Consider the following 7,592-nt stretch of genomic DNA (forward strand, 5'->3'; position numbering starts at 1 on the left):
TTTTGAACCGTGGTCACTACGCCAAATTTGGCTTTTAGCAGCACCCCTACGAAAGCGCTTTTAGGAAAAGCGCTGGCATAGGCTTCGCTAAAGACAAAATTAAAAAACACGCTAAAAAAGCGCTCTAATAGTGGGGGGGTATGAAAGCGCTTTTAAGAAGCGCTCTGGTAGGGGGGGTTATGAGAGCGCTTTTCAAAAGCGCTCTGGTAGGGGGGGGTACGAAAGCGCTTTACAAAAGCGCTCTGGTAGGTGGGGGGAACGTGGGGGGAACGAAAGCGCTTTTCAAAAGCGCTCTGGTAGGGGTGTTTAATGAGAGCGCTTTTTGTCAAAAGCGCTGGTATAGACCAGGCTATGAGAGCGCTTTTCAGAAGCGCTTTAGTAGCCTTTATTACTAAAAATTAAAAACCAAAACACGCGTTACTGTTTCTCATTTCTCTCTTTCGTTTTCTGCAGAACCCTTCCGTCCACCACTGTTCTTCATCCACAAACCCTCACTGCACGCGAAACCCTTCCGTCCACCACCATCGGCAACCACCGTCGGCGTCCCTCCGTCGGCTTCTCCTCCGTCACTCGTTTTATCCACCGCCGGTGAGTTTTAGGTTTAATTTTCAGTGAAAATTTTATTTGGTATCAAAGATTGAACTTCTGCCTGCAACTTGTTTGATGAAATGCCTGAAAGAAATGATTTGAGTTGATAATTGATGAAATGCCACAATCCTTAGTAGGTATTTTTAAATTCTAAGTTGATTTACTTCCGCTTTTCATGATTCAAAAATCCATGGTTTTTTGGCTGTAGTGTTGATAAAATTCTGAAGTTACTGAATACAAAATAGACTTGCCACTGTTTATCACAAAATTTTGGCATTTCATCAAACAATAGTAACATAGTACGGCTAAACTTGCACCATGAGTATCACAAAATTTTGGCATTTCATCAAACAATAGTATCACAAGTGTAGCTTATTAATGTATTAGAATGAGACTTTTCTATTAGAATTGAGTTAACCAAATCTTTGTGCCATCTTCAAATCTTTGTCTCTGGTTTCTACTTTAAAATATATATTATATACTTTTATTTATATATAATAACTCTATGATATATATGTTGTGTGTGTATGAGATTGAGAGTGATGGTATATATATATTGTACAATAAATTGGCTTGTTCAAGGATGCCAAGTACTGTAAAGTATGAGAATGACAGCACATAGAGAAATTAAATAATAAATAATATATAATAATAGTAATAATATATACCTTATGAGAGTTGAATTAATGAGGAAGAGAGAAGGTAAAGAATGAAACAAGAGTGAGTTAATGTATATAGACAAGGATGATTCATAAGGTTTGCTTTTGAGTAAAAAGTTTTATAGCTTCGTGTTAGTAGTGGTGTATTTAATTAACTGCATCGTGTGTCTTGTGTTAGTAGTGTTAGTAGTGGTGTATTTAATTAACTGCATCATGAGCTATTCACCCATTCTTATTATAATCATACATTGAATTGAATTTCTTGTATAGGTCTGACTGGATTGATAACTTTGGATCTCTTTGGAGCTCGTATCATTGACTCTGGTACTACATATTTAGGAGTATGTACACACATCAAACTATTGTTGATTTCCTTTGTTCAATCGATTTTGTCTTGGTGGTTACTAACTTTGTGAATTTGCTATAGGGGTAACTTGTGTATAGTGAAAGTTTGATCGTTTCCCAGCCTAGTTCGACGTTTGGCGTTTTCTTGAGTTCGGTAACATCCGAGGTAAATTTCTTTCTCAAATTACTGGTATTATGATGAATTTGTCTGAAATTGTGTGATTATATATGTTACGTTTTATTGCTTCGGATTCATTCCGTTTATACTTTGCGTTTTGACAGAAACACATTAGTTTTATGTGTTTAGAGAGTTAATATAGGAGGTACTTACTAACTTTGTGAATTGAATTCGCCATAGGGGTTACTTGTGAAGAGTGGAAGTTTGACCGTTGTTGTTTAGCTTAATTAAGACATGGATAAGACATGGATGAATTCAAACCGATTGTCGAAAGAGTACGAGAAAGGGGTATGGGAATTTGTTGAGTTTGCGGTTGCGAACTCCAAAGACCCGCTTCGAATGCCGTGTCCTTGCTTGGGTTGATGTTATGCCGGGGGTAAGGTTGACGGGAATCAGTTGGGATCTCATTTACTACGGTTTGGAATTGATAGAAGTTATACATGTTGGACAATGCATGGTGAGAAAAGTACCGGGAATGCTGGGTCGAGGTGTAATAGGAAGTATGCTTCAAACGACGATTGCACAGACACATACGATTGTGATCGAGTCGAAGAGATTGCAGAAGCGCTGGAAGAAGATCTAGCGGATTGTCCCAAAATGTTTGAGAGGTTGGTAAGCGATGCAGAGAAACCGTTGTATGATGGTTGTTCAAAATTCACAAGATTGTCTGCGGTGTTAAAGTTGTACAACTTAAAGGCGGACAATGGATGGTCGGATAAAAGTTTCACAGAGTTATTAGCCCTTATGAAAGATATGCTACCAGAGGATAATGTTCTTCCCAATCGAACGTATGAAGCCAAAAAGATGTTGTCTTCTATTGGAATGAGCTATGATAAGATACACGCATGTCCAAACGATTGCGTTTTGTTTCGAAACGAGTATGCAGCGTTGAATGAGTGTCCTAAATGTGGTGCCCCTCGATATAAGAAAAAGTTGTCTCCTGCTAAAGTCTTATGGTATTTTCCTATAATTCCGAGATTTAGACGCATGTATCGTAGTGAGACCGATTCAAGACACTTGACTTGGCATGCAGATGAAAGAATTATTGATGGAAAGTTGCGACATCCGGCAGACTCACCACAATGGAGTAAAGTTGATACTGAATATCCTGAATTTGGAAAAGAAGCAAGAAACCTTCGGTTGTCATTGTCTACTGATGGAATGAACCCGCATGGTATTCAAAGTATCTCGCATAGCACATGGCCTGTGATTCTTATGATTTATAACTTACCTCCGTGGCTATGTATGAAGCGTAAGTACATGATGTTATCTATGCTAATTTCTGGGCCTAAACAACCAGGGAATGACATAGACGTATACTTGGCACCCTTAATCGAAGATTTAAAGTTTTTGTGGGAGAGAGGTGTGGAGGTTTACGATGGGTATAGGAAAGAAAGTTTCAACTTGAGGGCGATGTTGTTTGGAACAATTAATGATTTTCCAGCATACGGAAATCTATCCGGGTACAGCAACAAGGGTCAAAAGGCGTGTCCTGTTTGTGAAGATGAAACCGATACGACACGATTGGCGCTTTGTCAGAAGAATGTCTTTCTCGGCCATCGTAGATTCTTAAATTCTAATCATCACTACCGTGGGTGGAGAAAAGCATTCAATGGAGAGGCCGAACATCGTACAGCCCCGCCTTTTTTGTCAGGTGATCAAATTTTTGAAAAGGTGAAAGATGTGAGCACTCAGTTTGGCAAGCCTTTTGCACATTCAATTGTCAAGGGTGGGTGGAAGAAGAAGTCAATTTTCTTTGAACTTCCATATTGGAAGTCGTTGTACGTAAGACATTTCCTGGATGTTATGCATATTGAAAAAAATGTATTTGACAGCGTTATAGGTACGCTACTCAATATACAAGGAAAGTCTAAGGATGGCGTTAACATAAGGAATGACATGGTAAACATGGGGATGAGAACTGAATTGGGGCCCGTGACGAAAGGAAGACGAACATATCTGCCACCTGCTGTTTACACTCTATCTAGAAAGGAGAAGAAAACATTGTGTAAGTTCCTCAGTGAAGTAAAAGTTCCAGAAGGCTACTCTTCAGATATTAGAAGACTTGTGTCCATGAAAGACCTCAAGTTAAAGAGTTTGAAGACGCATGATTGCCATGTTATAATGGAACATTTTTTACTAATAGGTATACGTTCTATTCTGCCAGAAAAAGTAAGAAGCGCAATAACTAAGCTGTGTTTCTTCTTCAGGTCTATTTGCAGTAAGGTGGTCGATCCCGCGATCTTACCAACATTGCAAAATGAGATAGTTGTTACTTTATGTGATCTTGAAATGTATTTTCCTCCCTCGTTTTTTGACATAATGGTTCATCTAGTCGTTCATCTTGTGAAAGAGACACAACTGTGCGGACCAGCTTATATGAGATGGATGTACCCTGCTGAACGTTATATGAAAATATTAAAAGGGTACGTGAAAAACAGAAGTCGACCGGAGGGTTGTATTGCCGAGCGATACGTTGCTGAAGAAGCGGTTGAGTTTTGTACTGAATATCTGTCAAATGTTCAATCAATTGGACTCCCCAAATCTCATATTGTCGAAAAAAAAGAAGGAAAAAGGCTAATTGGAAATAAAGTTGTGACAGTATCAATGGTCGAACGGGATCAAGTGCACTTGTATGTTCTGCACAATGAGATTGAGGTTGAGCCGTTTGTTGAAATGCACAAAGTTGTTCTCCGAGATTTAAATCCAAATAGAAATGAGAACTGGATAGTACGAGAGCACAATCGAAGTTTCATACCGTGGTTTAGAGATCATATTTATTCAAAGTATCGTTCAGATCCTGCTTCAGTAACAGAAAGGTTGAGATGTTTAGCCTATGGTCCATCTGTAATTGTACTTTCTTATAGCGCATACGCAATTAATGGATACACATTTTATACCAAAGAACAGGATGATAAAAGTACTATGCAAAATAGTGGTGTTACCTTGGTAGCTGAAGCTATGCACATATCAAGTGCGAATGACTTAAATCCGAAATTTGCAAATTTGTCATATTTTGGGGTTATCGAGCGCATTTTGGTGTTTGATTACGCGAAGTTTCAGATTCCTGTATTTGGTTGCAAGTGGGTTGAAAATAATAGTGGCGTACGAATGGATAAGTCAGGATTTTTGCAAGTGGATCTCAATAGGGTAGGGTACAAAGATGAGCCTTTCATTCTAGCCTCTCAAGCTAAACAAGTGTTCTATGTCAATGATCCGACAAGTACGAAATGGTCTATAGTGCTTTTATCTAACAAAATAGTTGATGAAAAAATTGAAGATCAAGGTGATATTGGTGTTGGCATTGAATCTTGTACAAGAAACGATCAAAATGAGAATGAATCTTGTATTAGAAATGATCATAATGAGGGTATTTGGATCAATCCAACCGTCCGCATTGTTAAGAGACGCGTAGTACACAAACCTACCAAGAAAAGAAAGAGACGTGAGTGATAAAGGTAATAGTATACATAGTCCGACTAATTTGTTTTATTCAATTTGGTGCATATTCTCGTTTTGTACATAACTTTTGAACCATGTATCCGCTTGTTGACTTCTTTACATGTAACTATACTATTTTGACGATTCCGGAGCTGCTCATGCACTTATCTTTACATTTCGGGACTATTTTTTTATCGGTTTTGCTTCTGCCCGTAATCAAAAGTCGGGCTTAGGGTCTGAATTTCGGAAAACCGACTTTGTTTTTGAGTCCGTGGCGACGTTTTACCATAGCCATGTAAATTTCGTTCAATTCCGATAACTTTCTTTTTTACGCTTATTTTGATTTGTACCGATTTCGTTTCCGATTTACTTGTACATGCATGGTTTGACTTCCATTTGACTTGTATAGATTGTTAGCTTATTAATAGTGTACTAATGTGCTTTAGTTTGTTTGATACAGGTTCAATGGCTTCAGATAGAGATGCTCCACCTGAAAACCCACCTGAAAACTTACAAGAAAACTCACAAGAAAGAGTTGCTTCGGATACAAATGCTCCACCTGATACTGAAGCAAAAGAGGTTGCACGAGGCATCACTATTATGAGGAGTATCATACGACATAGAGACCAAGGATTAGTATACCGATTGGAATGGAATTCTGATAAACAACCAATTGGTCCTAATTCTGCAAAGTTGACAAGTTATATTGGTACACTTGTCCGTATGCATATTCCGGTCTCCATAGCTACCTGGAAATCGAAAACGAAAAATTTAGAATTGGAGGAGAAAAAACAAGCGATTTGGGAAGAGCTTCAGGTATATATCATATATGGTTAATTGTTGTTATTATCTTGACGATAAATTGTTTAAATTATTTATACTAACACACTATGCGTACGTTTTTTTGCAGAGGACTTTTGAGATACCAGATGAACGTAAAAGCTACATACTTAGTTTGGCCGGCAAGAGATATAGAGGGTGGAAAAGTTTTTTGACAAACACCTATCTTAAGGATAAAGATGGAAAATTTCTTGAAGATGCACCGGGACGGCCAACAAAGTATGCGACCTTCATTGATGAAGCAGATTGGGCTGAGTTTGTAAAGCAAAGAGATGAAGCTTTTCAGAAAAAGAGTGCCACGAATAGGGAGAGAGCATCCAAACCCGCGTATCCATACAAAAAAGGGCGTTTGGGATATGCACGCTTAGAGGATAAAATTGTAAGTAAATAGAAATTCGATTTAATTAATTGTCTACATGTGCATGTTTTAATTGACGATTTTATCGTTTGTGTCAATGCATAGTTGGAGGAGACTAAAAGTGAGGAAGCTTCACTTCCTGTACATGTGTTGTGGAAGGAAGCTCGTGTGGGCAAGAATCACGCTGTCGATCCCGATGTTCAGAGAGTTTATACTGAATGTGTAAGTATAATACTGTGTCTTTAATTAAATCAAATGTTTTTTAATATATAAATGACTTTTTATCTCCACTAATAATTATTTAAATGTAAATGAATTACAGGAGACCTTGTCGCAATCGGCATCCACCGGTGAGGAGAGCGTACTTAGTAGAGTACTAGATGCTCCCGAGTATCCCGGTCGGGTGAGGGGTAAGGGTCATGGTGTGACTCCAACCTCTTTTTACAAGAGTCCTAGGAGAAGAAATCCTTCAAATGAAGAAGTGTTGCAAAAGTTGGCGGAATTGCAAGCACAAGTCTCTGAATTGCAAAGAGATAAAGAAGTGTATATGAGAGAAAAGTGCAACACTTCATCGGTGAAAGAAACTAGTGATAAGGCTAGTATCAACTATCAAAGGAAATTTCCCGAGGTAATTATAATTTTTTTTCCTTTTAAATTGTTCTATTTTATTAATGATAATGACTTTATATTTACTTTTGGTTTAGGGCATTTCATCTTGCCAACTATACTTATCGGAACCGAATTATCGACTAGTTGGCAAGGGAAAAGTGCACAACACTTCGGGAGATTTACTTCACCACAGACCGCTCCCGGATGGACACCTGAAAGTATCGGTGGATGTTGTATTAGATCGTGATGCGATTCTACCGGTACCTGACATGGTCTCAGAGACGACATTGCTGCGAGATGCAATAGGATCGTTTGTTGCATGGCCCTCGGAGCTCATTACCATTAGTGATGAGGTAAATTGAAAACGATTATGAATCATTTAGTTTTCGAATGTCAATTCTAAACCGTTTATTAATTATGTTTTACATTTTATTTTTAGACTGCTCCTATAAAACCCGCAATTAAGGGTAAAGGGATTTTACAGGAGGAGGAGTCTGTTGCATCGCTAAAAGAGGTACATTTAAAGTGTTAATATATAATCTGAATCAAAATATGCATGATTTTATATTTTACC

At 38.2% G+C, this 7,592-nt stretch overlaps 1 long non-coding RNA gene across 2 annotated transcripts; it reads left to right on the forward strand.

Annotated features, from left to right (window-relative positions):
- The first annotated feature begins 274 nt into the window (after positions 1-274).
- LOC131655862 (uncharacterized) lies at positions 275-5,820 on the forward strand. Of its 2 annotated transcripts, none has more exons than XR_009299908.1 (4): positions 275-588; positions 1,518-1,588; positions 1,675-1,758; positions 5,672-5,820. It is a non-coding gene; the product is annotated as an uncharacterized LOC131655862 (long non-coding RNA). The 2 variants fall into 2 exon arrangements; XR_009299907.1 differs by lacking the exon at positions 5,672-5,820 and adding an exon at positions 1,951-2,158.
- Positions 5,821-7,592: the final 1,772 nt, after the last annotated feature.

The sequence above is a fragment of the Vicia villosa genome, linkage group LG3 (genome assembly GCF_029867415.1).
Source record: "Vicia villosa cultivar HV-30 ecotype Madison, WI linkage group LG3, Vvil1.0, whole genome shotgun sequence".
NCBI lineage: Eukaryota > Viridiplantae > Streptophyta > Magnoliopsida > Fabales > Fabaceae > Vicia > Vicia villosa.